Genomic DNA, 25,339 nt, shown 5'->3' with positions numbered 1-25,339 from the left:
TAAGGAAGTTGCACGAAAATTAGAACTTTACAGTTGTGTTTCAAGAAAAATAAACAGGCCAGGGTAGAGGATGTAGGGCAAACAAATGGCACACCCTATAAAAATTAAGTAAGCCCGTATCTGGACGGAATCTAGGGGAACGTTCAAGGATCAGGGGTCAAGTTCGAAACTTCCCAAATCCGGAAAAGAGACAGAAAAATATCTTTCCTGGAGAGTGGAATTCATCCGATTTGTCTAAGTTGTCTTGGAAACATTGTGTCCGTGAAGGGGGTTGCCAGGACCACCTCGAATTTGGAGTTTCTGATCTCAGGATGTCAAACCAACCCACATGACCACGTCTTCTCAGTGCTTAGTTTGACCTAGGCTAGGATAGCCAAGAGTCCTACAAGTGACCGGTGCAAATTCAAGGACAACAACCAAGAGTCACGAAAGCACTCACACCTCACCCTAGAGAACATACAGCGATTAAAGAAATACAAACTAATCCCTTGGAATGAAGGAGAACGGACTGATAAGCATGTCTAAGGGAGATAGCTGAGAAAGACCATGACGAGTATACTATGGAAAAGAAAAAGAGGACCCAGAAAATGGAAGGTGAACAGAAATCACACCTGAATTATCCACAATGAAAGATGATGTCCGTCTTTAGACAGACTCTGCTGGAACGTTTGAAAGTCAGAGAAATTCACAAGCCAAAAAACGGCAGCGAAGGTCAAGCATGGGCTAACTGGGAAGGGTGAGTTATGAGACTGCTCCAAGCAGGCTCTGAAACCTGTATCCAGGAAGCATGCTGGACCTCAGAGACACAATTATGACAAATCCTCTGACATCACAATGGACCCGAAAAACAACCTAGCCTCATCTACACAGTGCTAGAGTTGGGCTCACTAGTATATTTAACTCCCATTGCACTCAACTGCACGTTGCCACTGAACATGTAAGTGGCCGGCCGGTGGTGCAGTGGTGAGGTCCGCACCTTCTGGGTCTGTGGCCCAGTATGGGCTGGGTGGAATCCTCGGTTTGGGCCTCCTCACCACTGCTTCAGTTGTTCTGGTGCAGGCGTCCGAGGTAGAGTAGAGGCAGATGGGAAGGGACGTTGGACAGGGCCAGACTTCCACAGCAAATACAGGAGCATTGCCAGCAGATGTGAGCACAGCAATGCACTTGTGCCAAAACAAAACCAATTAAAAGTTGCAAAGAACAGAAAAACTGAAGCTAAGGAAAAAAAAAAAACAAAAAAACAGGAGCTTGCCATTACGAAGAATAGGATCTCTGTGAATAACCTTAGCAAAACAGGTGAATTCTATGTTAATTCAAAAACTAGCAAACCTTTGGGGAAAGAAACTCAAGAAGACACAAGAAAAAAAAAGATATCGAGGGATCTAGGAATGGAAGGATTAACACACTTGAAAGGTTCATACCGCAGTAAGGAATCTCTGGATTCCATGCAATCCCAGTCAAAGTTGCAGCAGTATTTGCCACAGAGAAGAAGAGAGAATCCTAAAGTTTCTAGCCAGCAACACGAGACCCTGACTAGGCAAAGGAATCCTCAGGAAAACGAACAAAGCAGCACGTGTCACAATTTCTGATTTCAACATAGAGGACGAAGCGCTAGGTACCGAAACGGCACAGTCTGGGCCCCAAAACAGGCATGAAGACCCATGCAAAACAATTGAGAGCCCAGAGCCCAACTCAAACTTACATGGACAGCCCATTTTGGACCAGGGAGCCAAGTGGAGACAGCGGAGAAAGGAGAGTCTCTACAATAAACGGTGCTGGGAAGCCTGCACAGCCACATGGAACACAACGAGAGTACACCATGATGTTACACCTGGCACACACACCACCTGAAATGGATTAAAGCCTTGAATGGCAGACTTGAAACCGTGAACCTTGTAGGAGAAGACCTAGGCAGAGTGCTCTTTGCCATCTGTCTGAGCCGCCTATTGGGAAGAAGCATGTCTGACTGGGCAAGGGCAACAAAGGAAACAAGAAACAAACGGGACCACATCAAATGCACACACTTCTGCCCACTCAAGGAAACCATCAACTGAATACTAAGACACCACAACAATTGGGAGAGGATGTTTGCAAACCACACATCGGACAAGGGGTGAAAAGCCCAAAGATACAATCAACTCGCACGTCTCCACAAGAAAAAAAAACAAGCCAATGAAAACCTGGTCAAAAGATGGAAGCAGAGATTTCTCCGAAGAAGACAGAAAGAGGGCCAGTAGGTGCATGAAAACTTGTTCACCATCATTAAGTCTCAGGAAAATGCAAATCCAAACTGCAAGGCCATGGCAGCTCACTGTGGTCAGCATGGCTAGAAGGAAGCAGACAGGAAATAACAAGTGTCAGAGAGGAGGTGGAGAGAAGGGAAGCCTCCTGCACTGCTGGTGGGAGTGTAACCCGGTGCAGCCACGATGCCAAAGGTGTGGAACTGCCTCAGAAGTTTAAGTATACATGTCCCGTATGACCCAGCTATTAATCTGCCGCTTGCTTATCCAAAAAAGTCAGAAAGACTACCGCATAAAGACATGTGCATGGCTGTGTTCACCACAGTCTTACTCCTGATATCCAAGACTTGGAAAGCACCCTGGTGTCCAGCAAGGGATGATTGGAGAAGGAAGATGGGCTATAGCCACACAATGGTATACCACTCAGCCGGAACAAATGATGCAATCCAGCCATTTGTGACCACCAGAATGGCTGTGAGGGTTTTAGGGGAAGTGTAACAAGCCCCAGTGAGAAATTCAAATACCATAGAATCTCACTTACAAGGCGAAGAAAAAGCAAGCACTAACCAACAGGTGGCACTGAACATTTGTATGCGGGCTCCCAGAGGCAAAGAGGGGCGGTGACGGAGGGTGAAAGAGAAGATTAGGCACAAGTGTGTGGTGAGGGCCTGTGATTAGTCTTACACTGGTGAAGATGATGTAAGCTACACAGAAGTCTAAAGCAATGAGGATGTGAATCTGGAAGTTATAGTACGTTCTAATGCAGGGTCATGGCTATAAATTCACCTCAAATCAAAAATCCGAAACGGGGTCCAGAATGATGTCATAAAGCTTTGGGGGCGGAAAGAGTTTACGGAAGGTGAACTTCCGAGGATGGAAAATCACCTCCAAATGCTTACAGATGCTACAGAAAGGCAGACCATTCCAAATAGGTGAAGAGGAATACTACGAAGAGAACATGATCAGTCCTAAACCCATGAACGAACGGAAAATGTTACCGTCCATGATGTTATTACTAATCACCTTCACGAATAATCCAAACAGGCCCACGTCTTCCCAAGTTCAGGCAAAAGGTTGGTCCAAAAGTACAATTCAGGGCCGGCCCTGTGGTGGAGCAGGTAAGTGCCCACATTCCGCTTGGGCGGCCCGGGCCTCACTGTTTCACATTACGAGTGCATATCACATTAGTAGTGTTAGGAAATATAGATTTCATGGTATGGTGCGGGCAGAGATCATAAATAAGCAGCAATTGTGAGGATACGTTATCAATACGCACAAGAAAAGGAACCATAAGAATATTACAATCTATGGAAGTATCTGGTACACTTCCCAAAGGCAGAAGGAAGGAAATCTTGTGACCTGCCAAGGTGGAATTGGCAGAGTGCCACGAGATGACACCATCATTGTGCATCAGAACATTCCCTGGGCAACTTCAACTTGTGAGGGAGTCCAGGACTTTTTCTGGGTAAGGTCCACCCATTTTGCCATCTACCCAAGATATAAGAGATAAAACCCAGGATAATCTTACAGGAGTGAAACCAGTGTCTAGAGAGAATGTAGGAGCCCTTTCGAAGTTCAAGGAGAAAGATAGAAACTGACACCAATTGCAGAAAAAGGAAAACTATCCTACCTAGACAGGGTGAGGAGTCAGACTGGTCTGAGATGGCTGTGAAACTCTGTGTGCACGGAGGTTGTCAGGACAACTTCGAATTTTGAGGTCGCTTATGACATCACGGTGAACATGTCCCCCAGGGTGGCCGCATGGTTACAGTCTGAGGATTGGCCTAGGCTAGGCTATTAAAGGGACAGATACCCAGAAACAGGTTTGGCAAACAGAAAGCAGGCACAGAAACTAGAAGAGATAAAACAGAGTCTGATGCAAGGGATAAGAAAGGAACCCTAGGCCACAAGTGAGAATAGAGGGACAGGCACGGAGAGGAGAACATTGTCATCTATTCAAGTCTATGGGGAGGTCAGGCTGATTCAAGCTTGCAACTTCATTGGAAACAAGTGGCCGGACTTGGGGTTCATCGCACCTACAGTGCCCTTGTGCCTTAAGCATAATGCAAAGTCAAGAAAGATGTCTTGAGGACATTGAAGAGAAGAATCGATGCCTCCTTTCCAAGGCCCATAGCATTCTTTGCAGGTCAGTCTCTTTTTCCGAAGCTCTGGTGTCACGTGGGCCCACTGGGCACATGGTAATGTGTCCCAAGAGATGTCTTGGAAGCCTTGAAGGAATGGAGCCCTGTCACGCTTGGGGTATGTCTCTTTGTTTGGAAGTGCTCTACAAGGGTGCTGAAAAGCACCCTCTTCCACAGGGCTTCGTTCCTTCGTGAAGGCTGCCCTCCCAGGCTAGTGTGCTCTGTTTGCCTCCATCGAAATTCTCTCCCCCTACCTCTTGCCGTAGAAGGATTATTGATTATGTGTTTTGACACCATATGTAAGGAAGTTGCACGAAAATTAGAACTTTACAGTTGTGTTTCAAGAAAAATAAACAGGCCAGGGTAGAGGATGTAGGGCAAACAAATGGCACACCCTATAAAAATTAAGTAAGCCCGTATCTGGACGGAATCTAGGGGAACGTTCAAGGATCAGGGGTCAAGTTCGAAACTTCCCAAATCCGGAAAAGAGACAGAAAAATATCTTTCCTGGAGAGTGGAATTCATCCGATTTGTCTAAGTTGTCTTGGAAACATTGTGTCCGTGAAGGGGGTTGCCAGGACCACCTCGAATTTGGAGTTTCTGATCTCAGGATGTCAAACCAACCCGCATGACCACGTGTTCTCAGTGCTTAGTTTGACCTAGGCTAGGATAGCCAAGAGTCCTACAAGTGACCGGTGCAAATTCAAGGACAACAACCAAGAGTCACGAAAGCACTCACACCTCACCCTAGAGAACATACAGCGATTAAAGAAATACAAACTAATCCCTTGGAATGAAGGAGAACGGACTGATAAGCATGTCTAAGGGAGATAGCTGAGAAAGACCATGACGAGTATACTATGGAAAAGAAAAAGAGGACCCAGAAAATGGAAGGTGAACAGAAATCACACCTGAATTATCCACAATGAAAGATGATGTCCGTCTTTAGACAGACTCTGCTGGAACGTTTGAAAGTCAGAGAAATTCACAAGCCAAAAAACGGCAGCGAAGGTCAAGCATGGGCTAACTGGGAAGGGTGAGTTATGAGACTGCTCCAAGCAGGCTCTGAAACCTGTATCCAGGAAGCATGCTGGACCTCAGAGACACAATTATGACAAATCCTCTGACATCACAATGGACCCGAAAAACAACCTAGCCTCATCTACACAGTGCTAGAGTTGGGCTCACTAGTATATTTAACTCCCATTGCACTCAACTGCACGTTGCCACTGAACATGTAAGTGGCCGGCCGGTGGTGCAGTGGTGAGGTCCGCACCTTCTGGGTCTGTGGCCCAGTATGGGCTGGGTGGAATCCTCGGTTTGGGCCTCCTCACCACTGCTTCAGTTGTTCTGGTGCAGGCGTCCGAGGTAGAGTAGAGGCAGAGGGGAAGGGACGTTGGACAGGGCCAGACTTCCACAGCAAATACAGGAGCATTGCCAGCAGATGTGAGCACAGCAATGCACTTGTGCCAAAACAAAACCAATTAAAAGTTGCAAAGAACAGAAAAACTGAAGCTAAGGAAAAAAAAAACAAAAAAACAGGAGCTTGCCATTACGAAGAATAGGATCTCTGTGAATAACCTTAGCAAAACAGGTGAATTCTATGTTAATTCAAAAACTAGCAAACCTTTGGGGAAAGAAACTCAAGAAGACACAAGAAAAAAAAAGATATCGAGGGATCTAGGAATGGAAGGATTAACACACTTGAAAGGTTCATACCGCAGTAAGGAATCTCTGGATTCCATGCAATCCCAGTCAAAGTTGCAGCAGTATTTGCCACAGAGAAGAAGAGAGAATCCTAAAGTTTCTAGCCAGCAACACGAGACCCTGACTAGGCAAAGGAATCCTCAGGAAAACGAACAAAGCGGCACGTGTCACAATTTCTGATTTCAACATAGAGGACGAAGCGCTAGGTACCGAAACGGCACAGTCTGGGCCCCAAAACAGGCATGAAGACCCATGCAAAACAATTGAGAGCCCAGAGCCCAACTCAAACTTACATGGACAGCCCATTTTGGACCAGGGAGCCAAGTGGAGACAGCGGAGAAAGGAGAGTCTCTACAATAAACGGTGCTGGGAAGCCTGCACAGCCACATGGAACACAACGAGAGTACACCATGATGTTACACCTGGCACACACACCACCTGAAGTGGATTAAAGCCTTGAATGGCAGACTTGAAACCGTGAACCTTGTAGGAGAAGACCTAGGCAGAGTGCTCTTTGCCATCTGTCTGAGCCGCCTATTTGGAAGAAGCATGTCTGACTGGGCAAGGGCAACAAAGGAAACAAGAAACAAACGGGACCACATCAAATGCACACACTTCTGCCCACTCAAGGAAACCATCAACTGAATACTAAGACACCACAACAATTGGGAGAGGATGTTTGCAAACCACACATCGGACAAGGGGTGAAAAGCCCAAAGATACAATCAACTCGCACGTCTCCACAAGAAAAAAAACAAGCCAATGAAAACCTGGTCAAAAGATGGAAGCAGAGATTTCTCCGAAGAAGACAGAAAGAGGGCCAGTAGGTGCATGAAAACTTGTTCACCATCATTAAGTCTCAGGAAAATGCAAATCCAAACTGCAAGGCCATGGCAGCTCACTGTGGTCAGCATGGCTAGAAGGAAGCAGACAGGAAATAACAAGTGTCAGAGAGGAGGTGGAGAGAAGGGAAGCCTCCTGCACTGCTGGTGGGAGTGTAACCCGGTGCAGCCACGATGCCAAAGGTGTGGAACTGCCTCAGAAGTTTAAGTATCCATGTCCCGTATGACCCAGCTATTAATCTGCCGCTTGCTTATCCAAAAAAGTCAGAAAGACTACCGCATAAAGACATGTGCATGGCTGTGTTCACCACAGTCTTACTCCTGATATCCAAGACTTGGAAAGCACCCTGGTGTCCAGCAAGGGATGATTGGAGAAGGAAGACGGGCTATAGCCACACAATGGTATACCACTCAGCCGGAACAAATGATGCAATCCAGCCATTTGTGACCACCAGAATGGCTGTGAGGGTTTTAGGGGAAGTGTAACAAGCCCCAGTGAGAAATTCAAATACCATAGAATCTCACTTACAAGGAGAAGAAAAAGCAAGCACTAACCAACAGGTGGCACTGAACATTTGTATGCGGGCTCCCAGAGGCAAAGAGGGGCGGTGACGGAGGGTGAAAGAGAAGATTAGGCACAAGTGTGTGGTGAGGGCCTGTGATTAGTCTTACACTGGTGAAGATGATGTAAGCTACACAGAAGTCTAAAGCAATGAGGATGTGAATCTGGAAGTTATAGTACGTTCTAATGCAGGGTCATGGCTATAAATTCACCTCAAATCAAAAATCCGAAACGGGGTCCAGAATGATGTCATAAAGCTTTGGGGGCGGAAAGAGTTTACGGAAGGTGAACTTCCAAGGATGGAAAATCACCTCCAAATGCTTACAGATGCTACAGAAAGGCAGACCATTCCAAATAGGTGAAGAGGAATACTACGAAGAGAACATGATCAGTCCTAAACCCATGAACGAACGGAAAATGTTACCGTCCATGATGTTATTACTAATCACCTTCACGAATAATCCAAACAGGCCCACGTCTTCCCAAGTTCAGGCAAAAGGTTGGTCCAAAAGTACAATTCAGGGCCGGCCCTGTGGTGGAGCAGGTAAGTGCCCACATTCCGCTTGGGCGGCCCGGGCCTCACTGTTTCACATTACGAGTGCATATCACATTAGTAGTGTTAGGAAATATAGATTTCATGGTATGGTGCGGGCAGAGATCATAAATAAGCAGCAATTGTGAGGATACGTTATCAATACGCACAAGAAAAGGAACCATAAGAATATTACAATCTATGGAAGTATCTGGTACACTTCCCAAAGGCAGAAGGAAGGAAAACTTGTGACCTGCCAAGGTGGAATTGGCAGAGTGCCACGAGATGACACCATCATTGTGCATCAGAACATTCCCTGGGCAACTTCAACTTGTGAGGGAGTCCAGGACTTTTTCTGGGTAAGGTCCACCCATTTTGCCATCTACCCAAGATATAAGAGATAAAACCCAGGATAATCTTACAGGAGTGAAACCAGTGTCTAGAGAGAATGTAGGAGCCCTTTCGAAGTTCAAGGAGAAAGATAGAAACTGACACCAATTGCAGAAAAAGGAAAACTATCCTACCTAGACAGGGTGAGGAGTCAGACTGGTCTGAGATGGCTGTGAAACTCTGTGTGCACGGAGGTTGTCAGGACAACTTCGAATTTTGAGGTCGCTTATGACATCACGGTGAACATGTCCCCCAGGGTGGCCGCATGGTTACAGTCTGAGGATTGGCCTAGGCTAGGCTATTAAAGGGACAGATACCCAGAAACAGGTTTGGCAAACAGAAAGCAGGCACAGAAACTAGAAGAGATAAAACAGAGTCTGATGCAAGGGATAAGAAAGGAACCCTAGGCCACAAGTGAGAATAGAGGGACAGGCACGGAGAGGAGAACATTGTCATCTATTCAAGTCTATGGGGAGGTCAGGCTGATTCAAGCTTGCAACTTCATTGGAAACAAGTGGCCGGACTTGGGGTTCATCGCACCTACAGTGCCCTTGTGCCTTAAGCATAATGCAAAGTCAAGAAAGATGTCTTGAGGACATTGAAGAGAAGAATCGATGCCTCCTTTCCAAGGCCCATAGCATTCTTTGCAGGTCAGTCTCTTTTTCCGAAGCTCTGGTGTCACGTGGGCCCACTGGGCACATGGTAATGTGTCCCAAGAGATGTCTTGGAAGCCTTGAAGGAATGGAGCCCTGTCACGCTTGGGGTATGTCTCTTTGTTTGGAAGTGCTCTACAAGGGTGCTGAAAAGCACCCTCTTCCACAGGGCTTCGTTCCTTCGTGAAGGCTGCCCTCCCAGGCTAGTGTGCTCTGTTTGCCTCCATCGAAATTCTCTCCCCCTACCTCTTGCCGTAGAAGGATTATTGATTATGTGTTTTGACACCATATGTAAGGAAGTTGCACGAAAATTAGAACTTTACAGTTGTGTTTCAAGAAAAATAAACAGGCCAGGGTAGAGGATGTAGGGCAAACAAATGGCACACCCTATAAAAATTAAGTAAGCCCGTATCTGGACGGAATCTAGGGGAACGTTCAAGGATCAGGGGTCAAGTTCGAAACTTCCCAAATCCGGAAAAGAGACAGAAAAATATCTTTCCTGGAGAGTGGAATTCATCCGATTTGTCTAAGTTGTCTTGGAAACATTGTGTCCGTGAAGGGGGTTGCCAGGACCACCTCGAATTTGGAGTTTCTGATCTCAGGATGTCAAACCAACCCGCATGACCACGTGTTCTCAGTGCTTAGTTTGACCTAGGCTAGGATAGCCAAGAGTCCTACAAGTGACCGGTGCAAATTCAAGGACAACAACCAAGAGTCACGAAAGCACTCACACCTCACCCTAGAGAACATACAGCGATTAAAGAAATACAAACTAATCCCTTGGAATGAAGGAGAACGGACTGATAAGCATGTCTAAGGGAGATAGCTGAGAAAGACCATGACGAGTATACTATGGAAAAGAAAAAGAGGACCCAGAAAATGGAAGGTGAACAGAAATCACACCTGAATTATCCACAATGAAAGATGATGTCCGTCTTTAGACAGACTCTGCTGGAACGTTTGAAAGTCAGAGAAATTCACAAGCCAAAAAACGGCAGCGAAGGTCAAGCATGGGCTAACTGGGAAGGGTGAGTTATGAGACTGCTCCAAGCAGGCTCTGAAACCTGTATCCAGGAAGCATGCTGGACCTCAGAGACACAATTATGACAAATCCTCTGACATCACAATGGACCCGAAAAACAACCTAGCCTCATCTACACAGTGCTAGAGTTGGGCTCACTAGTATATTTAACTCCCATTGCACTCAACTGCACGTTGCCACTGAACATGTAAGTGGCCGGCCGGTGGTGCAGTGGTGAGGTCCGCACCTTCTGGGTCTGTGGCCCAGTATGGGCTGGGTGGAATCCTCGGTTTGGGCCTCCTCACCACTGCTTCAGTTGTTCTGGTGCAGGCGTCCGAGGTAGAGTAGAGGCAGATGGGAAGGGACGTTGGACAGGGCCAGACTTCCACAGCAAATACAGGAGCATTGCCAGCAGATGTGAGCACAGCAATGCACTTGTGCCAAAACAAAACCAATTAAAAGTTGCAAAGAACAGAAAAACTGAAGCTAAGGAAAAAAAAAACAAAAAAACAGGAGCTTGCCATTACGAAGAATAGGATCTCTGTGAATAACCTTAGCAAAACAGGTGAATTCTATGTTAATTCAAAAACTAGCAAACCTTTGGGGACAGAAACTCAAGAAGACACAAGAAAAAAAAAGATATCGAGGGATCTAGGAATGGAAGGATTAACACACTTGAAAGGTTCATACCGCAGTAAGGAATCTCTGGATTCCATGCAATCCCAGTCAAAGTTGCAGCAGTATTTGCCACAGAGAAGAAGAGAGAATCCTAAAGTTTCTAGCCAGCAACACGAGACCCTGACTAGGCAAAGGAATCCTCAGGAAAACGAACAAAGCGGCACGTGTCACAATTTCTGATTTCAACATAGAGGACGAAGCGCTAGGTACCGAAACGGCACAGTCTGGGCCCCAAAACAGGCATGAAGACCCATGCAAAACAATTGAGAGCCCAGAGCCCAACTCAAACTTACATGGACAGCCCATTTTGGACCAGGGAGCCAAGTGGAGACAGCGGAGAAAGGAGAGTCTCTACAATAAACGGTGCTGGGAAGCCTGCACAGCCACATGGAACACAACGAGAGTACACCATGATGTTACACCTGGCACACACACCACCTGAAGTGGATTAAAGCCTTGAATGGCAGACTTGAAACCGTGAACCTTGTAGGAGAAGACCTAGGCAGAGTGCTCTTTGCCATCTGTCTGAGCCGCCTATTTGGAAGAAGCATGTCTGACTGGGCAAGGGCAACAAAGGAAACAAGAAACAAACGGGACCACATCAAATGCACACACTTCTGCCCACTCAAGGAAACCATCAACTGAATACTAAGACACCACAACAATTGGGAGAGGATGTTTGCAAACCACACATCGGACAAGGGGTGAAAAGCCCAAAGATACAATCAACTCGCACGTCTCCACAAGAAAAAAAAACAAGCCAATGAAAACCTGGTCAAAAGATGGAAGCAGAGATTTCTCCGAAGAAGACAGAAAGAGGGCCAGTAGGTGCATGAAAACTTGTTCACCATCATTAAGTCTCAGGAAAATGCAAATCCAAACTGCAAGGCCATGGCAGCTCACTGTGGTCAGCATGGCTAGAAGGAAGCAGACAGGAAATAACAAGTGTCAGAGAGGAGGTGGAGAGAAGGGAAGCCTCCTGCACTGCTGGTGGGAGTGTAACCCGGTGCAGCCACGATGCCAAAGGTGTGGAACTGCCTCAGAAGTTTAAGTATCCATGTCCCGTATGACCCAGCTATTAATCTGCCGCTTGCTTATCCAAAAAAGTCAGAAAGACTACCGCATAAAGACATGTGCATGGCTGTGTTCACCACAGTCTTACTCCTGATATCCAAGACTTGGAAAGCACCCTGGTGTCCAGCAAGGGATGATTGGAGAAGGAAGACGGGCTATAGCCACACAATGGTATACCACTCAGCCGGAACAAATGATGCAATCCAGCCATTTGTGACCACCAGAATGGCTGTGAGGGTTTTAGGGGAAGTGTAACAAGCCCCAGTGAGAAATTCAAATACCATAGAATCTCACTTACAAGGAGAAGAAAAAGCAAGCACTAACCAACAGGTGGCACTGAACATTTGTATGCGGGCTCCCAGAGGCAAAGAGGGGCGGTGACGGAGGGTGAAAGAGAAGATTAGGCACAAGTGTGTGGTGAGGGCCTGTGATTAGTCTTACACTGGTGAAGATGATGTAAGCTACACAGAAGTCTAAAGCAATGAGGATGTGAATCTGGAAGTTATAGTACGTTCTAATGCAGGGTCATGGCTATAAATTCACCTCAAATCAAAAATCCAAAAAGGGGTCCAGAATGATGTCATAAAGCTTTGGGGGCGGAAAGAGTTTACGGAAGGTGAACTTCCAAGGATGGAAAATCACCTCCAAATGCTTACAGATGCTACAGAAAGGCAGACCATTCCAAATAGGTGAAGAGGAATACTACGAAGAGAACATGATCAGTCCTAAACCCATGAACGAACGGAAAATGTTACCGTCCATGATGTTATTACTAATCACCTTCACGAATAATCCAAACAGGCCCACGTCTTCCCAAGTTCAGGCAAAAGGTTGGTCCAAAAGTACAATTCAGGGCCGGCCCTGTGGTGGAGCAGGTAAGTGCCCACATTCCGCTTGGGCGGCCCGGGCCTCACTGTTTCACATTACGAGTGCATATCACATTAGTAGTGTTAGGAAATATAGATTTCATGGTATGGTGCGGGCAGAGATCATAAATAAGCAGCAATTGTGAGGATACGTTATCAATACGCACAAGAAAAGGAACCATAAGAATATTACAATCTATGGAAGTATCTGGTACACTTCCCAAAGGCAGAAGGAAGGAAATCTTGTGACCTGCCAAGGTGGAATTGGCAGAGTGCCACGAGATGACACCATCATTGTGCATCAGAACATTCCCTGGGCAACTTCAACTTGTGAGGGAGTCCAGGACTTTTTCTGGGTAAGGTCCACCCATTTTGCCATCTACCCAAGATATAAGAGATAAAACCCAGGATAATCTTACAGGAGTGAAACCAGTGTCTAGAGAGAATGTAGGAGCCCTTTCGAAGTTCAAGGAGAAAGATAGAAACTGACACCAATTGCAGAAAAAGGAAAACTATCCTACCTAGACAGGGTGAGGAGTCAGACTGGTCTGAGATGGCTGTGAAACTCTGTGTGCACGGAGGTTGTCAGGACAACTTCGAATTTTGAGGTCGCTTATGACATCACGGTGAACATGTCCCCCAGGGTGGCCGCATGGTTACAGTCTGAGGATTGGCCTAGGCTAGGCTATTAAAGGGACAGATACCCAGAAACAGGTTTGGCAAACAGAAAGCAGGCACAGAAACTAGAAGAGATAAAACAGAGTCTGATGCAAGGGATAAGAAAGGAACCCTAGGCCACAAGTGAGAATAGAGGGACAGGCACGGAGAGGAGAACATTGTCATCTATTCAAGTCTATGGGGAGGTCAGGCTGATTCAAGCTTGCAACTTCATTGGAAACAAGTGGCCGGACTTGGGGTTCATCGCACCTACAGTGCCCTTGTGCCTTAAGCATAATGCAAAGTCAAGAAAGATGTCTTGAGGACATTGAAGAGAAGAATCGATGCCTCCTTTCCAAGGCCCATAGCATTCTTTGCAGGTCAGTCTCTTTTTCCGAAGCTCTGGTGTCACGTGGGCCCACTGGGCACATGGTAATGTGTCCCAAGAGATGTCTTGGAAGCCTTGAAGGAATGGAGCCCTGTCACGCTTGGGGTATGTCTCTTTGTTTGGAAGTGCTCTACAAGGGTGCTGAAAAGCACCCTCTTCCACAGGGCTTCGTTCCTTCGTGAAGGCTGCCCTCCCAGGCTAGTGTGCTCTGTTTGCCTCCATCGAAATTCTCTCCCCCTACCTCTTGCCGTAGAAGGATTATTGATTATGTGTTTTGACACCATATGTAAGGAAGTTGCACGAAAATTAGAACTTTACAGTTGTGTTTCAAGAAAAATAAACAGGCCAGGGTAGAGGATGTAGGGCAAACAAATGGCACACCCTATAAAAATTAAGTAAGCCCGTATCTGGACGGAATCTAGGGGAACGTTCAAGGATCAGGGGTCAAGTTCGAAACTTCCCAAATCCGGAAAAGAGACAGAAAAATATCTTTCCTGGAGAGTGGAATTCATCCGATTTGTCTAAGTTGTCTTGGAAACATTGTGTCCGTGAAGGGGGTTGCCAGGACCACCTCGAATTTGGAGTTTCTGATCTCAGGATGTCAAACCAACCCGCATGACCACGTGTTCTCAGTGCTTAGTTTGACCTAGGCTAGGATAGCCAAGAGTCCTACAAGTGACCGGTGCAAATTCAAGGACAACAACCAAGAGTCACGAAAGCACTCACACCTCACCCTAGAGAACATACAGCGATTAAAGAAATACAAACTAATCCCTTGGAATGAAGGAGAACGGACTGATAAGCATGTCTAAGGGAGATAGCTGAGAAAGACCATGACGAGTATACTATGGAAAAGAAAAAGAGGACCCAGAAAATGGAAGGTGAACAGAAATCACACCTGAATTATCCACAATGAAAGATGATGTCCGTCTTTAGACAGACTCTGCTGGAACGTTTGAAAGTCAGAGAAATTCACAAGCCAAAAAACGGCAGCGAAGGTCAAGCATGGGCTAACTGGGAAGGGTGAGTTATGAGACTGCTCCAAGCAGGCTCTGAAACCTGTATCCAGGAAGCATGCTGGACCTCAGAGACACAATTATGACAAATCCTCTGACATCACAATGGACCCGAAAAACAACCTAGCCTCATCTACACAGTGCTAGAGTTGGGCTCACTAGTATATTTAACTCCCATTGCACTCAACTGCACGTTGCCACTGAACATGTAAGTGGCCGGCCGGTGGTGCAGTGGTGAGGTCCGCACCTTCTGGGTCTGTGGCCCAGTATGGGCTGGGTGGAATCCTCGGTTTGGGCCTCCTCACCACTGCTTCAGTTGTTCTGGTGCAGGCGTCCGAGGTAGAGTAGAGGCAGATGGGAAGGGACGTTGGACAGGGCCAGACTTCCACAGCAAATACAGGAGCATTGCCAGCAGATGTGAGCACAGCAATGCACTTGTGCCAAAACAAAACCAATTAAAAGTTGCAAAGAACAGAAAAACTGAAGCTAAGGAAAAAAAAAACAAAAAAACAGGAGCTTGCCATTACGAAGAATAGGATCTCTGTGAATAACCTTAGCAAAACAGGTGAATTCTATGTTAATTCAAAAACTAGCAAACCTTTGGGGAAAGAAACTCAAGAAGACACAAGAAAAAAAAAGATATCGAGGGATCTAGGAATGGAAGGATTAACACACTTGAAAGGTTCATACCGCAGTAAGGAATCTCTGGATTCCATGCAATCCCAGTCAAAGTTGCAGCAGTATTTGCCACAGAGAAGAAGAGAGAATCCTAAAGTTTCTAGCCAGCAACACGAGACCCTGACTAGGCAAAGGAATCCTCAGGAAAACGAACAAAGCGGCACGTGTCACAATTTCTGATTTCAACATAGAGGACGAAGCGCTAGGTACCGAAACGGCACAGTCTGGGCCCCAAAACAGGCATGAAGACCCATGCAAAACAATTGAGAGCCCAGAGCCCAACTCAAACTTACATGGACAGCCCATTTTGGACCAGGGAGCCAAGTGGAGACAGCGGAGAAAGGAGAGTCTCTACAATAAACGGTGCTGGGAAGCCTGCACAGCCACATGGAACACAACGAGAGTACACCATGATGTTACACCTGGCACACACACCACCTGAAGTGGATTAAAGCCTTGAATGGCAGACTTGAAACCGTGAACCTTGTAGGAGAAGACCTAGGCAGAGTGCTCTTTGCCATCTGTCTGAGCCGCCTATTTGGAAGAAGCATGTCTGACTGGGCAAGGGCAACAAAGGAAACAAGAAACAAACGGGACCACATCAAATGCACACACTTCTGCCCACTCAAGGAAACCATCAACTGAATACTAAGACACCACAACAATTGGGAGAGGATGTTTGCAAACCACACATCGGACAAGGGGTGAAAAGCCCAAAGATACAATCAACTCGCACGTCTCCACAAGAAAAAAAAACAAGCCAATGAAAACCTGGTCAAAAGATGGAAGCAGAGATTTCTCCGAAGAAGACAGAAAGAGGGCCAGTAGGTGCATGAAAACTTGTTCACCATCATTAAGTCTCAGGAAAATGCAAATCCAAACTGCAAGGCCATGGCAGCTCACTGTGGTCAGCATGGCTAGAAGGAAGCAGACAGGAAATAACAAGTGTCAGAGAGGAGGTGGAGAGAAGGGAAGCCTCCTGCACTGCTGGTGGGAGTGTAACCCGGTGCAGCCACGATGCCAAAGGTGTGGAACTGCCTCAGAAGTTTAAGTATCCATGTCCCGTATGACCCAGCTATTAATCTGCCGCTTGCTTATCCAAAAAAGTCAGAAAGACTACCGCATAAAGACATGTGCATGGCTGTGTTCACCACAGTCTTACTCCTGATATCCAAGACTTGGAAAGCACCCTGGTGTCCAGCAAGGGATGATTGGAGAAGGAAGACGGGCTATAGCCACACAATGGTATACCACTCAGCCGGAACAAATGATGCAATCCAGCCATTTGTGACCACCAGAATGGCTGTGAGGGTTTTAGGGGAAGTGTAACAAGCCCCAGTGAGAAATTCAAATACCATAGAATCTCACTTACAAGGAGAAGAAAAAGCAAGCACTAACCAACAGGTGGCACTGAACATTTGTATGCGGGCTCCCAGAGGCAAAGAGGGGCGGTGACGGAGGGTGAAAGAGAAGATTAGGCACAAGTGTGTGGTGAGGGCCTGTGATTAGTCTTACACTGGTGAAGATGATGTAAGCTACACAGAAGTCTAAAGCAATGAGGATGTGAATCTGGAAGTTATAGTACGTTCTAATGCAGGGTCATGGCTATAAATTCACCTCAAATCAAAAATCCAAAACGGGGTCCAGAATGATGTCATAAAGCTTTGGGGGCGGAAAGAGTTTACGGAAGGTGAACTTCCAAGGATGGAAAATCACCTCCAAATGCTTACAGATGCTACAGAAAGGCAGACCATTCCAAATAGGTGAAGAGGAATACTACGAAGAGAACATGATCAGTCCTAAACCCATGAACGAACGGAAAATGTTACCGTCCATGATGTTATTACTAATCACCTTCACGAATAATCCAAACAGGCCCACGTCTTCCCAAGTTCAGGCAAAAGGTTGGTCCAAAAGTACAATTCAGGGCCGGCCCTGTGGTGGAGCAGGTAAGTGCCCACATTCCGCTTGGGCGGCCCGGGCCTCACTGTTTCACATTACGAGTGCATATCACATTAGTAGTGTTAGGAAATATAGATTTCATGGTATGGTGCGGGCAGAGATCATAAATAAGCAGCAATTGTGAGGATACGTTATCAATACGCACAAGAAAAGGAACCATAAGAATATTACAATCTATGGAAGTATCTGGTACACTTCCCAAAGGCAGAAGGAAGGAAATCTTGTGACCTGCCAAGGTGGAATTGGCAGAGTGCCACGAGATGACACCATCATTGTGCATCAGAACATTCCCTGGGCAACTTCAACTTGTGAGGGAGTCCAGGACTTTTTCTGGGTAAGGTCCACCCATTTTGCCATCTACCCAAGATATAAGAGATAAAACCCAGGATAATCTTACAGGAGTGAAACCAGTGTCTAGAGAGAATGTAGGAGCCCTTTCGAAGTTCAAGGAGAAAGATAGAAACTGACACCAATTGCAGAAAAAGGAAAACTATCCTACCTAGACAGGGTGAGGAGTCAGACTGGTCTGAGATGGCTGTGAAACTCTGTGTGCACGGAGGTTGTCAGGACAACTTCGAATTTTGAGGTCGCTTATGACATCACGGTGAACATGTCCCCCAGGGTGGCCGCATGGTTACAGTCTGAGGATTGGCCTAGGCTAGGCTATTAAAGGGACAGATACCCAGAAACAGGTTTGGCAAACAGAAAGCAGGCACAGAAACTAGAAGAGATAAAACAGAGTCTGATGCAAGGGATAAGAAAGGAACCCTAGGCCACAAGTGAGAATAGAGGGACAGGCACGGAGAGGAGAACATTGTCATCTATTCAAGTCTATGGGGAGGTCATGCTGATTCAAGCTTGCAACTTCATTGGAAACAAGTGGCCGGACTTGGCGTTCATCACACCTACAGTGCCCTTGTGCCTTAAGCATAATGCAAAGTCAAGAAAGATGTCTTGAGGACATTGAAGAGAAGAATCGATGCCTCCTTTCCAAGGCCCATAGCATTCTTTGCAGGTCAGTCTCTTTTTCCGAAGCTCTGGTGTCACGTGGGCCCACTGGGCACATGGTAATGTGTCCCAAGAGATGTCTTGGAAGCCTTGAAGGAATGGAGCCCTGTCACGCTTGGGGTATGTCTCTTTGTTTGGAAGTGCTCTACAAGGGTGCTGAAAAGCACCCTCTTCCACAGGGCTTCGTTCCTTCGTGAAGGCTGCCCTCCCAGGCTAGTGTGCTCTGTTTGCCTCCATCGAAATTCTCTCCCCCTACCTCTTGCCGTAGAAGGATTATTGATTATGTGTTTTGACACCATATGTAAGGAAGTTGCACGAAAATTAGAACTTTACAGTTGTGTTTCAAGAAAAATAAACAGGCCAGGGTAGAGGATGTAGGGCAAACAAATGGCACACCCTATAAAAATTAAGTAAGCCCGTATCTGGACGGAATCTAGGGGAACGTTCAAGGATCAGGGGTCAAGTTCGAAACTTCCCAAATCCGGAAAAGAGACAGAAAAATATCTTTCCTGGAGAGTGGAATTCATCCGATTTGTCTAAGTTGTCTTGGAAACATTGTGTCCGTGAAGGGGGTTGCCAGGACCACCTCGAATTTGGAGTTTCTGATCTCAGGATGTCAAACCAACCCGCATGACCACGTGTTCTCAGTGCTTAGTTTGACCTAGGCTAGGGTAGCCAAGAGTCCTACAAGTGACCGGTGCAAATTCAAGGACAACAACCAAGAGTCACGAAAGCACTCACACCTCACCCTAGAGAACATACAGCGATTAACGAAATACAAACTAATCCCTTGGAATGAAGGAGAACGGACTGATAAGCATGTCTAAGGGAGATAGCTGAGAAAGACCATGACGAGTATACTATGGAAAAGAAAAAGAGGACCCAGAAAATGGAAGGTGAACAGAAATCACACCTGAATTATCCACAATGAAAGATGATGTCCGTCTTTAGACAGACTCTGCTGGAACGTTTGAAAGTCAGAGAAATTCACAAGCCAAAAAACGGCAGCGAAGGTCAAGCATGGGCTAACTGGGAAGGGTGAGTTATGAGACTGCTCCAAGCAGGCTCTGAAACCTGTATCCAGGAAGCATGCTGGACCTCAGAGACACAATTATGACAAATCCTCTGACATCACAATGGACCCGAAAAACAACCTAGCCTCATCTACACAGTGCTAGAGTTGGGCTCACTAGTATATTTAACTCCCATTGCACTCAACTGCACGTTGCCACTGAACATGTAAGTGGCCGGCCGGTGGTGCAGTGGTGAGGTCCGCACCTTCTGGGTCTGTGGCCCAGTATGGGCTGGGTGGAATCCTCGGTTTGGGCCTCCTCACCACTGCTTCAGTTGTTCTGGTGCAGGCGTCCGAGGTAGAGTAGAGGCAGATGGGAAGGGACGTTGGACAGGGCCAGACTTCCACAGCAAATACAGGAGCATTGCCAGCAGATGTGAGCACAGCAATGCACTTGTGCCAAAACAAAACCAATTAAAAGTTGCAAAGAACAGAAAAACTGAAGCTAAGGAAAAAAAAAACAAAAAAACAGGAGCTTGCCATTACGAAGAATAGGATCTCTGTGAATAACCTTAGCAAAACAGGTGAATTCTATGTTAATTCAAAAACTAGCAAACCTTTGGGGAAAGAAACTCAAGAAGACACAAGAAAAAAAAAGATATCGAGGGATCTAGGAATGGAAGGATTAACACACTTGAAAGGTTCATACCGCAGTAAGGAATCTCTGGATTCCATGCAATCCCAGTCAAAGTTGCAGCAGTATTTGCCACAGAGAAGAAGAGAGAATCCTAAAGTTTCTAGCCAGCAACACGAGACCCTGACTAGGCAAAGGAATCCTCAGGAAAACGAACAAAGCGGCACGTGTCACAATTTCTGATTTCAACATAGAGGACGAAGCGCTAGGTACCGAAACGGCACAGTCTGGGCCCCAAAACAGGAATGAAGACCCATGCAAAACAATTGAGAGCCCAGAGCCCAACTCAAACTTACATGGACAGCCCATTTTGGACCAGGGAGCCAAGTGGAGACAGCGGAGAAAGGAGAGTCTCTACAATAAACGGTGCTGGGAAGCCTGCACAGCCACATGGAACACAACGAGAGTACACCATGATGTTACACCTGGCACACACACCACCTGAAGTGGATTAAAGCCTTGAATGGCAGACTTGAAACCGTGAACCTTGTAGGAGAAGACCTAGGCAGAGTGCTCTTTGCCATCTGTCTGAGCCGCCTATTTGGAAGAAGCATGTCTGACTGGGCAAGGGCAACAAAGGAAACAAGAAACAAACGGGACCACATCAAATGCACACACTTCTGCCCACTCAAGGAAACCATCAACTGAATACTAAGACACCACAACAATTGGGAGAGGATGTTTGCAAACCACACATCGGACAAGGGGTGAAAAGCCCAAAGATACAATCAACTCGCACGTCTCCACAAGAAAAAAAAACAAGCCAATGAAAACCTGGTCAAAAGATGGAAGCAGAGATTTCTCCGAAGAAGACAGAAAGAGGGCCAGTAGGTGCATGAAAACTTGTTCACCATCATTAAGTCTCAGGAAAATGCAAATCCAAACTGCAAGGCCATGGCAGCTCACTGTGGTCAGCATGGCTAGAAGGAAGCAGACAGGAAATAACAAGTGTCAGAGAGGAGGTGGAGAGAAGGGAAGCCTCCTGCACTGCTGGTGGGAGTGTAACCCGGTGCAGCCACGATGCCAAAGGTGTGGAACTGCCTCAGAAGTTTAAGTATCCATGTCCCGTATGACCCAGCTATTAATCTGCCGCTTGCTTATCCAAAAAAGTCAGAAAGACTACCGCATAAAGACATGTGCATGGCTGTGTTCACCACAGTCTTACTCCTGATATCCAAGACTTGGAAAGCACCCTGGTGTCCAGCAAGGGATGATTGGAGAAGGAAGACGGGCTATAGCCACACAATGGTATACCACTCAGCCGGAACAAATGATGCAATCCAGCCATTTGTGACCACCAGAATGGCTGTGAGGGTTTTAGGGGAAGTGTAACAAGCCCCAGTGAGAAATTCAAATACCATAGAATCTCACTTACAAGGAGAAGAAAAAGCAAGCACTAACCAACAGGTGGCACTGAACATTTGTATGCGGGCTCCCAGAGGCAAAGAGGGGCGGTGACGGAGGGTGAAAGAGAAGATTAGGCACAAGTGTGTGGTGAGGGCCTGTGATTAGTCTTACACTGGTGAAGATGATGTAAGCTACACAGAAGTCTAAAGCAATGAGGATGTGAATCTGGAAGTTATAGTACGTTCTAATGCAGGGTCATGGCTATAAATTCACCTCAAATCAAAAATCCAAAAAGGGGTCCAGAATGATGTCATAAAGCTTTGGGGGCGGAAAGAGTTTACGGAAGGTGAACTTCCAAGGATGGAAAATCACCTCCAAATGCTTACAGATGCTACAGAAAGGCAGACCATTCCAAATAGGTGAAGAGGAATACTACGAAGAGAACATGATCAGTCCTAAACCCATGAACGAACGGAAAATGTTACCGTCCATGATGTTATTACTAATCACCTTCACGAATAATCCAAACAGGCCCACGTCTTCCCAAGTTCAGGCAAAAGGTTGGTCCAAAAGTACAATTCAGGGCCGGCCCTGTGGTGGAGCAGGTAAGTGCCCACATTCCGCTTGGGCGGCCCGGGCCTCACTGTTTCACATTACGAGTGCATATCACATTAGTAGTGTTAGGAAATATAGATTTCATGGTATGGTGCGGGCAGAGATCATAAATAAGCAGCAATTGTGAGGATACGTTATCAATACGCACAAGAAAAGGAACCATAAGAATATTACAATCTATGGAAGTATCTGGTACACTTCCCAAAGGCAGAAGGAAGGAAATCTTGTGACCTGCCAAGGTGGAATTGGCAGAGTGCCACGAGATGACACCATCATTGTGCATCAGAACATTCCCTGGGCAACTTCAACTTGTGAGGGAGTCCAGGACTTTTTCTGGGTAAGGTCCACCCATTTTGCCATCTACCCAAGATATAAGAGATAAAACCCAGGATAATCTTACAGGAGTGAAACCAGTGTCTAGAGAGAATGTAGGAGCCCTTTCGAAGTTCAAGGAGAAAGATAGAAACTGACACCAATTGCAGAAAAAGGAAAACTATCCTACCTAGACAGGGTGAGGAGTCAGACTGGTCTGAGATGGCTGTGAAACTCTGTGTGCACGGAGGTTGTCAGGACAACTTCGAATTTTGAGGTCGCTTATGACATCACGGTGAACATGTCCCCCAGGGTGGCCGCATGGTTACAGTCTGAGGATTGGCCTAGGCTAGGCTATTAAAGGGACAGATACCCAGAAACAGGTTTGGCAAACAGAAAGCAGGCACAGAAACTAGAAGAGATAAAACAGAGTCTGATGCAAGGGATAAGAAAGGAACCCTAGGCCACAAGTGAGAATAGAGGGACAGGCACGGAGAGGAGAACATTGTCATCTATTCAAGTCTATGGGGAGGTCATGCTGATTCAAGCTTGCAACTTCATTGGAAACAAGTGGCCGGACTTGGCGTTCATCACACCTACAGTGCCCTTGTGCCTTAAGCATAATGCAAAGTCAAGAAAGATGTCTTGAGGACATTGAAGAGAAGAATCGATGCCTCCTTTCCAAGGCCCATAGCATTCTTTGCAGGTCAGTCTCTTTTTCCGAAGCTCTGGTGTCACGTGGGCCCACTGGGCACATGGTAATGTGTCCCAAGAGATGTCTTGGAAGCCTTGAAGGAATGGAGCCCTGTCACGCTTGGGGTATGTCTCTTTGTTTGGAAGTGCTCTACAAGGGTGCTGAAAAGCACCCTCTTCCACAGGGCTTCGTTCCTTCGTGAAGGCTGCCCTCCCAGGCTAGTGTGCTCTGTTTGCCTCCATCGAAATTCTCTCCCCCTACCTCTTGCCGTAGAAGGATTATTGATTATGTGTTTTGACACCATATGTAAGGAAGTTGCACGAAAATTAGAACTTTACAGTTGTGTTTCAAGAAAAATAAACAGGCCAGGGTAGAGGATGTAGGGCAAACAAATGGCACACCCTATAAAAATTAAGTAAGCCCGTATCTGGACGGAATCTAGGGGAACGTTCAAGGATCAGGGGTCAAGTTCGAAACTTCCCAAATCCGGAAAAGAGACAGAAAAATATCTTTCCTGGAGAGTGGAATTCATCCGATTTGTCTAAGTTGTCTTGGAAACATTGTGTCCGTGAAGGGGGTTGCCAGGACCACCTCGAATTTGGAGTTTCTGATCTCAGGATGTCAAACCAACCCACATGACCACGTCTTCTCAGTGCTTAGTTTGACCTAGGCTAGGGTAGCCAAGAGTCCTACAAGTGACCGGTGCAAATTCAAGGACAACAACCAAGAGTCACGAAAGCACTCACACCTCACCCTAGAGAACATACAGCGATTAAAGAAATACAAACTAATCCCTTGGAATGAAGGAGAACGGACTGATAAGCATGTCTAAGGGAGATAGCTGAGAAAGACCATGACGAGTATACTATGGAAAAGAAAAAGAGGACCCAGAAAATGGAAGGTGAACAGAAATCACACCTGAATTATCCACAATGAAAGATGATGTCCGTCTTTAGACAGACTCTGCTGGAACGTTTGAAAGTCAGAGAAATTCACAAGCCAAAAAACGGCAGCGAAGGTCAAGCATGGGCTAACTGGGAAGGGTGAGTTATGAGACTGCTCCAAGCAGGCTCTGAAACCTGTATCCAGGAAGCATGCTGGACCTCAGAGACACAATTATGACAAATCCTCTGACATCACAATGGACCCGAAAAACAACCTAGCCTCATCTACACAGTGCTAGAGTTGGGCTCACTAGTATATTTAACTCCCATTGCACTCAACTGCACGTTGCCACTGAACATGTAAGTGGCCGGCCGGTGGTGCAGTGGTGAGGTCCGCACCTTCTGGGTCTGTGGCCCAGTATGGGCTGGGTGGAATCCTCGGTTTGGGCCTCCTCACCACTGCTTCAGTTGTTCTGGTGCAGGCGTCCGAGGTAGAGTAGAGGCAGATGGGAAGGGACGTTGGACAGGGCCACACTTCCACAGCAAATACAGGAGCATTGCCAGCAGATGTGAGCACAGCAATGCACTTGTGCCAAAACAAAACCAATTAAAAGTTGCAAAGAATAGAAAAACTGAAGCTAAGGAAAAAAAAAAACAAAAAAACAGGAGCTTGCCATTACGAAGAATAGGATCTCTGTGAATAACCTTAGCAAAACAGGTGAATTCTATGTTAATTCAAAAACTAGCAAACCTTTGGGGAAAGAAACTCAAGAAGACACAAGAAAAAAAAAGATATCGAGGGATCTAGGAATGGAAGGATTAACACACTTGAAAGGTTCATACCGCAGTAAGGAATCTCTGGATTCCATGCAATCCCAGTCAAAGTTGCAGCAGTATTTGCCACAGAGAAGAAGAGAGAATCCTAAAGTTTCTAGCCAGCAACACGAGACCCTGACTAGGCAAAGGAATCCTCAGGAAAACGAACAAAGCGGCACGTGTCACAATTTCTGATTTCAACATAGAGGACGAAGCGCTAGGTACCGAAACGGCACAGTCTGGGCCCCAAAACAGGCATGAAGACCCATGCAAAACAATTGAGAGCCCAGAGCCCAACTCAAACTTACATGGACAGCCCATTTTGGACCAGGGAGCCAAGTGGAGACAGCGGAGAAAGGAGAGTCTCTACAATAAACGGTGCTGGGAAGCCTGCACAGCCACATGGAACACAACGAGAGTACACCATGATGTTACACCTGGCACACACACCACCTGAAGTGGATTAAAGCCTTGAATGGCAGACTTGAAACCGTGAACCTTGTAGGAGAAGACCTAGGCAGAGTGCTCTTTGCCATCTGTCTGAGCCGCC

This window comes from Equus asinus, chromosome 22 (assembly GCF_041296235.1).
Source record: "Equus asinus isolate D_3611 breed Donkey chromosome 22, EquAss-T2T_v2, whole genome shotgun sequence".
In the NCBI taxonomy this organism is placed as follows: domain Eukaryota; kingdom Metazoa; phylum Chordata; class Mammalia; order Perissodactyla; family Equidae; genus Equus; species Equus asinus.
Note: the sequence above shows the minus strand (reverse complement) of the source record.